The sequence below is a fragment of the Hylobates moloch genome, unplaced genomic scaffold (assembly GCF_009828535.3).
Source record: "Hylobates moloch isolate HMO894 unplaced genomic scaffold, HMol_V3 SCAFFOLD_8, whole genome shotgun sequence".
Taxonomy (NCBI): domain Eukaryota; kingdom Metazoa; phylum Chordata; class Mammalia; order Primates; family Hylobatidae; genus Hylobates; species Hylobates moloch.
Window position 1 is genome coordinate 21,092,270 of NW_026652283.1, and position 10,463 is coordinate 21,102,732.

General features: G+C 48.2%; 1 pseudogene; it reads right to left on the bottom strand.

Moving 5' to 3' along the window:
• Positions 1–4,762: 4,762 nt before the first annotated feature.
• On the bottom strand, positions 4,763–8,822 carry LOC116472204 (olfactory receptor 7E24-like; annotated as a pseudogene).
• Between the last annotated feature and the right edge of the window lie 1,641 nt (positions 8,823–10,463).

A 10,463-nucleotide genomic window follows, 5' to 3' on the forward strand; every position in this document is an offset into this window, starting at 1 on the left:
GTTCGGCGCTCTGCCCACTTGGCGGGGCGAAACTAAACTCGCCGAGGAAAGATAAGGGGGCGGGGCTGACTTTGTGAAAGCTGGAGGGCAGGGAAGTGGGCCGAGTCCTGCATCATCCACCGAGTCGGGGCTGTGGATAGGTGCGGCGCTGCTTCCCTGGAGGGAAACGCTCCATCTTGCGGGCTGAAGCGCGAGTGCTGCTCTGTGACAGCCTCCGGCCGCGGCCTTCCCAGCTGCTACCGCCGCTTTTCGGATGGGCTGTGATAGATGGAGTAGCAGCGAAGACTGCTAGAAGAGTGTTTTCAGTGGGCCTTTAGTGATTCCTAAAACCAAATTAGCTGGTTTCTACTTGGAAGGGGTACAGGTGCGTGTGGTGGTTCCAGTTTTCTATGAAATAGAGTTAGATGGCCGGGCGCAGTGGCTCACGTCTGTAATCCCAGCACTTTGGGAGGCCGAGGCGGGCGGTTCACCTGAGGTCAGGAGTTCTGAACCAGCCTGGACAACATGGCGAAACCCCGTCTCTACTAAAAATACAAAAATTAGCTGGGCGTCGTGGCGAGCGCCTCTAATTCCAGCTACTCAGGAGGCTGAGGCAGGAAAATCGCTTGAACCTGGGAGGCAGAGGTTGCAGTGAGCCGAGAGCACGCCTCTGTCTCCAAAAAAAAAAAGAAGAAAGGAATAGAGATACCAGGCACATCTCAAATAGTGAAATAAATATTTAGTGGAATTTTTTATTCAGTCATAGGCACTTGTATTGTGCACTGGGTCACAGACATTACTGTGGGCGGTGTGGGGGAGGTCAGCTTGAAATCCAAAGTCGCCTCTTGAAAAAAAGTTTCTGCTGGTGGGTGTGCTGGCTCAGACTTCTAATCCCAGCACTGTGGGAGTCTGAGGTAGGAGGATTGATTGAGTCCAGGAGTTCGACACCAACCTCATGGGGAAGGGACAACATAGTAAGACCCCTTCTCTACAAGAAATGCAAAAATGAGCTGCGCCGGTGGCTCCTCTGTGGTCTCAGCTACCTAGGAAGCTGAGGTGGGAGAATCTGGGAGAATTGCTTGAGCCCAGGAGTTTGAGGCTGCAGAGAGCTGCCATCTCACCACTGCACCCCAACCTGGGTGTAAGAGCGTGTTTCTCCTCCCCTGTCCTCAAAAATGGCGGCTCTTGGGGCGCGGAAGAAAGCATCGATCGTAACACGTAAGAGCCAGCCCCTCTGCCCCCCTGGCTCTTAGGACCCGCGGTGGTTTCACAGCCTATTTACCATATTGGGAGTACCATCATCTCTCCCTTTGGAAATTATGAACTCTTGCACAGACGGGTGTCCACCCACGGTGTACAGAGGATGTACACCCCTCTGTATTGGGAGTAATATCATGCTCTTCCTCCCTGAATATTAAGAACAGTATCACAGGGGTTTTTCTACTCCCTGCGATATTGGGTGTCATGTCGTCCTCTCCCAGGTTGCAATTCGAAACAATATCAATGGGGGCGTGTCCACCTTTTGTGATATTTAAAGTAATATCAGCCCCTTCCGTCCAGGATCATGGGAACCATATCCCTGGGGGGTGTACACTTTCTGCGATATATGTAGTCATATCACCCCCTCCGCCTTGCAATATTGTTAGGGACCATCTCACACGGGGTTATCCACTTCCTGCGATATGGGCAGTAATATCAACCTCTTGGCCTCCGAATATTAGGAGGAATATCACAGGGTGGGTGTACACCTCCTGCTCTATTTTGGGGAGTAATATCTGTCTATTATGGGGAGTAACATCATCGTCTCCCTTTCAGGATATTAGTAACAATATCACAGGCTGGGTGAACGCAGCCTGCGATGCTGGAATTATTATCATCCTCTCCCCCTCGGGATACTACGAACAATAGCACAGGAGGGGTGTACACTCCCTGCGATATTGGGAGTAACATCATACGCTTCTTCCGTGAATGTTTGGAGCAATATCACCGGGTGGCTGTATATTCATTGCTGTGTTGGCAGTCATGTGGTACTCTACCCGCTGGATATTAGGATCAGTGTGACGGGGTGAGTGTACACCTACGGCGATATTAAAACTAATATCATGCTCTCCATCTCTGGATATTAGGAACAATATCACAGGTAGGTGTACACCCCCTGCGGTATTAGGAGTAATAATATTGTGAATTATTAAACAGCAGTCTCAATAATTATCAGTGGTAATATTCATTAATAGTATAACGTTATTAATCACTAATGGTTATTTTAAAGAGAGGATTATGCATGATTAAAATTAATTATTACTATTAATGTCATTTTAAATAATATTAGTTATTAATCTTAATATTAATCATTGTTTTATTACCAACATCATTTATGATCGATTTCAATAACATTAATTACTGATATCATTATTTTATTATTAATAGTGATATTGCTATTAATTATTAATAGTAATCGTTAATATTTTTAATCCGTCTTAAGTTTTACTGTCTCTACTGTAATTATTAATATCGATGATAACTGTTAATTGTTATTGTATTTATTAATATTAATAATTAATAAAACTGTTCCCGATATCCATGGGCGAGAGGATATGACTCCCAATATCGCAGACAGTGTACACCCCTCTATGATGTTACTCCTAACAGCCAGGGGGTAGAGGATGACATCATTGAGAATATCGCAGTGGGTGTCCATCCCTACGGTCATCTTGTTCCTGATATCCTGGTTGGGAGCCGATGATAGGACTCCCAATATCGCAGGGGGCGGAGGCCTCCCCCGTGATACTGTCCCTAACATCCAAAGGTGGAGAGGACGATATTTCATCCAATTTCGCCGGGGGTGCACACCACCCCTGTGATATTGATCCTAATATCCAGGGGGCGAGAGGACGATATGAGTCCGAATATTGCAGGAGGTGTACACTCCCTAGGGATATTGTTCCTAATATCCAGAGACGGAGAGGATGCTATCACTCCCAGTATAGCAGGGGGTGTACACCCCTTCCGTGACATTGTTCCTAATAGGCAGCGGGGGAGAGGAAGATAATACCCCGAATATCGCAGGGGGTGTACACCCCATTGTGACATTGTTGCTTCTATCCTGGGAGGGAGAGGAAGATAGTGGCGACAATGTCGCAGGGGCTGTACACACCCACTCTGATGTTGTTCCGAATATCCCTAGGGGGAGAAAATGATGTTACTTCCAATATTGCAGGGGGTGTACATCCTCCTGTGATATCCTTTCTTCTATTCAGGGGAAGGGGATTATATTACTCCCAAGATCGCAGGGGCTGTAGACACCTCCTGCGATACGGGGAGTAAAAGCCAGCCCCTCTCCCCGCCTGGCTCTTAGTACCGGGGGTGGGGGGGCGCCCTCGCCCCCCTGCGATGTGGCTCGTAATATCCGGGGGGGGAGAGGCAGGGTGATATTACTCCCCCATCGCGGGCGGCGCCCTGTTAATCCTTTACTCCTAGGATGTTTTCTCTACTGCCGCACTTGGTTGACACCCTGGGACATTATTTCCCGTATTCTGGGAAGATGCCACTACTAAAGTCACAGGGGGTATACACCCTGCTATATCCGTAACGTAGGGGAATGTTCATCCTCATGTCACAGGACTCTGCACACTGTGATATTATTCACAATATCCTAGCGGGACAATAATAAGAATATCATAATGTGTGTACACCGTGGGGTGTTATTCTCAGTCTCCTAAGGGGAAGAAGTTACTTTGATTGCCACACGGGCTATGTTCCCTTTAATATTATTCATCATATGCTAGGGGGATGTCACTCCTTATGTCACAGGGTTTCTACACCTTGTGAAATTCCTCCTATTATCCTTAGAAGATGTCACTCCTCATATCACAGAGGGTGTACACTCTGTGATGTTATCGTCATATTCTAGGGAAATAGCACTTTTAATGTCACAGAGGTGTACACCTTGTGAAATATTTCGTTATAGTTTCGTGGGAAGTCGCTCCTAATGTCACACGGGGCATACGCACAGTGATATTACCTGTAATATTCCCTGGAAATGTTAGTCGTAAGTCACAGTTCCTGTACACCCTTTAATATTCTTCGTAATATTCTGGGAAAACGTCACTACTAATGTCACAGGGCGTGTAGACCCTGTCATAAAATTCGTAATATCCTTGCGGGAGTTCACTACTGATTTCACAATGTGTGTACACCGCCTGTATCATTCTTCGTAATATCCTAGGGGGATGTTTCTTTCAATGTCACAAAGGGTGTACAAAATGTCACAGAAGGTGTTCACCTTGTGACGTTATCTGTAATACCCTAGAAGGATGTTACTCCTAATATGTCACAGGGGTGTACACCCTTTGATATTATTTGTAATGTCGTAGAGAGATATGACTTCAAATATCACAGTGGATGTACACACAGAGTGTATACCCTGTGATATGATTCGTAATATCCTAGGGAGAGACAACTCCTGATATCACAGTGCACGTACCCCGTGTGTGTACACCCTTGATGTTAGTCGTAATATCCAGGGTAAAGATTACTCCTACGATCACACAGTGTGCACACCGTGTGATATTTTTCTTCATCTTATAGGGAGAGATTGCTTCTAATATCACAGCGGGTGTACCCCTTGTGTGTATACTCTGTGACAGTGTTTTTTCTATCCTAGGGAAGTATTACTCCTAATGACACAGTGGGTGTTCACCCTGTGTTATCATTCTTATTTGACCTTACTGCCTTTTTTAACCCACAATACAAAAGGAATGGAACAGATAAAAAGATATTGAGATTAGACTGTGCTGCCGTGTGGCCGCCGCAGGACACCTTTAATATCCCTGGTTCTCAGGCTGTCGGTGAAGGGGTTCAGCATAGGGGTGACCACCGTGAACATCACTGAGGCCACTGCGCCCTTTCTGGAGGAAAACGACACATCTGAACTGAGGTACCCTCCAACGCCTCTTCCATAAACTCAGCAAACAACTGGCAGGTGAGACCCACAGGTGGAGAAGGCTTTATACTTCCCACCTGACGATGAAAGCCTCAGAATGGAGGAAACCATTTTATAGTAAGAGGAAAGGGTCCCCGAGATGGGAAGGAAACCAAATACGGCAGCAGGGAAATACATGATTATGTTATCGGTGAAGGTGGTCACAACATGCAAGATGGGGCAGTTGAGAAGGGTCACAGAAGAAATTAGGAATTTCCGCATCCTTGAAGCAGGTCGTTAGCAAGGCAGACAAGTTGTGCAGCTGGGAGTCTAAAAGACTGAGAAGAAGAAGAACAACAACGACAGAAAAAGACAACAAAACGAGGAAGCCACAGAAACACGGGTTCATGATGGCTGAATGATATAGAGGGTGACAGACGGCTACAAACCGGTCATAGGCCATCACACTCAGGAGCGCGTCTCTCTTCCATGCCTCCAAAAATGGCAAAGAGAGACATCTGAGTCAGGCAGCCTGCCTAGGAGATGACTCTGCTGTGAGAGTGGATGTCCACAATCATCTCGGGGACCGTGGTGGAGGTGAAACCGATGTCAGGCGAGGACAGGTTGGAGAGGAAGAAGTACATGGGGGTGTGGAGGCGGGAGTCAGGGCTGTTGGCCAGGATGATGAGCAGGTTCCCCAGGACCGTGACCAGGCACACGGACAGGAACAGCCCGGCGAGGATCGGCTGCAGTTCTGGATCCCCTGAGAGTTCTAGGAGGAGGAATCTAGAGACGTCTGTTAGATTCTGTGGGTCTGCATGGTTTGGACACCTTTTGCCTAGAAAAGGGGGTTGAAAAATGGGAAACAAGTAAACCAACACCCGGCATTGTGTCTGCATTTTGGATAGAAGCAATTCACAAGTCATGTTTTCAGATTTCAGAGCAATCCACACTCAGCAATATTTCGCAGTTCTGACAAACTCAATCGTCTTCCAACTCTTTCGTCATTGATTTCTGTGTTATTCACTTCTTGCTGTACACACCTGTCTTAGAGACACTAGATTGAAGAATGTTCCAAGAAGCAGATCATCATAGATAACAAATGCGTAAGTGCTAGAAAAGGCAGCCTATCTTGTCCGAAGAAAAATACGTAACAAAACCATTCTCTTCACTTGAAGAAAAAGGTTATCCTAATTAAAGGAAATTAAGAACTCAAAGATTTTATTTTATTCTACGAGATTGATACAAATTCCCTTGATTTAGAACATTTATAAACACTGTATAACAGCTGAGACCGGGCGGGGCGCAGTGGCTCACGCCTGTAATCCCAGCACTTTGGGAGGCTGAGGCGGGCGGATCACCTGAGGTCAGCAGTTCGAGACCAGCCTCAACGTGGGGAAACCCCGTCTCTACTAAAAATACAAAATTAGCCGGGCGTAGTGGCGCATGCCTGTAATCTCAGCTACTCGGGAGCCTGAGGCAGGAGAATTGCTTGAACCTGGGAGGCGGAGGTTGCGGTGAGCCGAGATCGAGCCCTTGCACTCCAGCCTGGGCGACAAGAGCTGAGACCATGTCATCTGGAAATGAAATGAAAGTTGATAGTTCATAAGCAGAAAATAGTTCCACGTGCCGGTTACGTCCTAGTGATTTCATCATTCCGTTTTCTGACTTTTCTCCTTCAAGAGAGTAATTGCTCCCTCAAATCGGTGGCTCTTCTTTGAAAATTCACGTAAACTATAACTCCTGTCCTTAGCTTAGGTGGACTTAGAGTTTTCATCGGAAAGTTCGGCCGGACGCGGTGGCTCACGCCTGTAATCCCAGCACTTTGGGAGGCCGAGGAGGGCAGATCACGGGGTCAGGAGATCAAGACCATCCTGGCCAACATGGTGAAACCCCGCCTCTACTAAAAATACAGAAACTTCTCCCGGTATGGCAGCGCGCGCCTGTAGCCCCAGCTACTCGGGAGGCTGAGGCAGGAGAATGGCTTGAACCTGGGAGGCAGAGGCTACGGTGAGCCCAGATCACACCACTGCACTCCAGCCTGAGCGACAGGAACAAAACTCCGTCTCAAAAAACAAAACACAAAAAGAATCAAGTGAGTCGAAGTCGCACTGATGACAGCCAATTTTGGGGAACCAAGGAAGTGTCGATTCAAGAATTAACATAGATTTCGACTTTTGCTATCTCTTCTGTGCCAAGCCAGATATAGGCTCTGGGGAATCAGAAACAAAAGAGACTCACTGGTTCCTCTCACGATACTCAGTACTTACTGAGGTAAGGACAAAAGAAAATGTCCTGTCTGGAATGCAGGGAAACCGGAACATGAGGTCAGGGGATATTTCCGTTGAATTGTATGGAGTTGAAGCTTAAAATATTAACGAATGTATCCAGGCTTCACTTTGCCTTGACTTTCTGCATCCATCACAGAGAGATCACGCAGCGGGCACCCACGATCGGTTTCATCATCGCTCGCTTCCGTTGGATCAACTAGAGATCAGCTCAGATGAGAGTGCTGCGTCTCAGAGGATGGACATCTCACCCCCTGCCATACAGAGAAGTAGAAAGGGTGCTATTCCAAACTCATGGCCAGACTCGAAGTCCCGGGTACCCTACTGCATGGTCTTCCAACTCTCAAAAAGTTGTGGTTTTGGTTTTGTTTCTGTTTTTGCTTTTTTGAGACGGAGTCTCGTTCTGTTGCCCAGGCTGGAGTGCAGTGGAGTGATCTCGGCTCACTGCAACCTCCGCATCCCAGGTTCAAGCTATTCTCCTGCCTCAGCCTGCCGAGTAGCTGAGGCACTCGTACAGGGGCCCGCCACTACGCCCGGCTCAATTTTTTCTATTTTTAGTAGAGACGGGGTTTCCCCATGTTGTCCAGGCTGGTCTCGAACACCTGACCTTGTGATTCGCCTGCCTCAGCCTCCCAAAGTGCTGGGATGACAGGCGTGAGCCACCGCGCCCAGCTTCCAAAAGTAGTAAGCAGAGCTCAGAGGTCTTAACCGCAGGCACATCTGAGGAGCATTTTTGGAAACGGTTTCCAGCTTCCTCAATAGGAATGGCAGCCAAACTCCGAACTGATGACTCCTTTGAGGAAGTCGAGAGCTGTAAGGAAGGCCAGGAACAGGGGCAAGGGAGAGATGCGTCCCGAATGATCCTGTGCCCATTCTTTCTGGAACCTTTGATCTCAGCTGCCCTTTCTCTACTTGACACAGTGATTGTGGCACCCACTGGTCTAGCTGTGGTCTACAAGGAACCCCCAAAGGGAAGGATACAGTGAGCAGGGGCATCGGCCTGAGCGACAAGGCTTTGAGAGGGCAGGTTGGATGCAGGGAGAGGACTGGCCAAATGCCATGTGTCCGGACTTAGACTGCCTGGTTCAAGTTAGACTTCACCCATTTTGACTTCATGATCTGGTACAAGTCCTCTGAAACTGCGTTGCTCCTTCTCTAGTCTGTAAAATCATCGTGAAACGTGCACTCATAACTGGGAGACTACGCAGATGAAATGAAACAAGCTGCATAGAGCACAGAGCTCAGAGCCTGGCCTTTAGGAAGCCCTCGGTAGGGGTTCATGATGCCCTGGTGTCTGTCTTCATCCTCTTTATCCTCATCATCACCTTCATCATCTTTCTTGTTCTTAGGGAATAGTTCAGAGGGACTCATTCCGTGCTATCATGGGTGAGGTGTCTATGAAAAGGACAACCAGTGGGGGAGGAAGGCAAAGTTTTGAATCAGATTTCTGAGAACCCCCACCACAAGCAAGAACAGAAAGTCCACAGTCTGAGCTGAGCTGACAGGTTGCACCTTGGTCTCCTCCCATCTGCCCCGCCGCACTGTCCTGTTTGTCCTGAGGATGAGGAAACAAAGCAAGGCTCCCGACCGTCCCTCAGCACTCACTGAACTGCCCTTCCCCTCTGCTGGGCCATGACCGCGGAGAACAGGTCCACTGTCCTCCCTGCGTGGGGCACGATGGAGGCTCAGACTCCGTCCTCAAGGCTGGCAAGAAGACAGGGTGAGACATGAGCCTCCTGATACAGGTGACGGGTGTGGAGCCCACAGGACTGGAACCTCACACTGCGGGGCTGGGGGCACAGACTGAGTATTGACTATTCTATGGCCTGGGGGGCTCGAGGCACAGAGCTCCTCACTAGCCAAAGTGGCCCAAGCTCCCCAATCTCTAAAGATTTCCTCATAAGAATGCAGGAAGAAGAAGAGAAAAGGGAGTGTCCATAGAAGCTCTGGGGCTCTTCCTGTAATCAGGACGAAGCTTGTGTGTGTTCTTCGCTTCTTTCTTTTCTTCTGAAAGATCCAACTGCTTTCATTTCATCTTTTATTATGGGAAAATATACCACGTATCAATACGAAAAATTGCAAATATATATGATTTCATCTAGAATGGCCGGTATAAACATAGCCAATTTCCACTATTTTTCAGTTGACAGTTGAATGACGTTAAGTACATTCACATTGTTTAGCAACCATCACCTCCATCATCTCCAGAACAGTTTTATCTTTCGAAATGGAAATGGCACCCATTCACCAAACTCTCCATTCCTCTCTCTCGCCCACCCCGGGGGCCACCATTCTAATTTGCAACTCTATGAGTTTAACTACTCTAGGCACTTGATAGAAGTGGAATCATACCCTGTTGAATTTTTTTTTTTTTTTGGAGACAAGAGTCTTTCTCTGTCGCCCAGGCTGGGGTGCAGTGGCGTGATCTCGGCTCACTGCAACCTCCACATCGTGGGTTCGAGCGATTCTTGTGTCTCAGTGTCCCGAGTAGCTGGGATTACAAGCGTGCGCACCCACGCCCGGCTAATTTGTGTAGTTTTAATAGAGACGAGCTTTCAGCATATTGGCCAGGCTACTCTCGAACTGCTGACCTTAAGGGATCCGCCTGCCTCAGCCTCCCAAAGCGCTGGGGTTACAGGTGTGAGCCACTGAGCCTGGTCATGTTTATCCTTTTGGGATTTCTTTATTTCAGTGACGATAATGTCTTCAAGGTTCATCCATGTTGCAGCCTGTATCAGAAGTGCCTGTCTGGTTTTGTTTTTGTTTTTGTTTTTTGGTTTTGTTTCGTTTTGTTTTGTTTTGTGTTTACGTGGAGTCTCACTGTCGCACAGGCTGGAGTGCAGTGGCACAATCTGGGCTCACTGCAGCCTCCGCCTCCCGGGTTCAAGCGATTCTCGTGCCTCAGCCTCCCGAGTAGCTGGGACTATAGGCACACGCCACCACACTCGGCTAATTTTTTGCATTGTCTTTTTTGTTTTTTTTTTTTGAGACGGAGTCTTGCTCTGTCACCCAGGCTGGAGTGCAGTGGCACGATCTGGGCTCACTGCAAGCTCCACCTCCCGGGTTCGCGCCATTCTCCTGCCTCAGCCTCCCAAGTAGCTGGGACTACAGGCGCCCGCCACCACGCCCGGCTAATTTTTTGTGTTTTTAGTAGAGACGGGGTTTCACCGTGTTAGCCAGGATGGTCTCGATCTCCTGACCTCGTGATCCTCCAGCCTCGGCCTCCCAAAGTGCTGGGATGACAGGCGTGAGCCACCGCGCCCGGCTAATTTTTT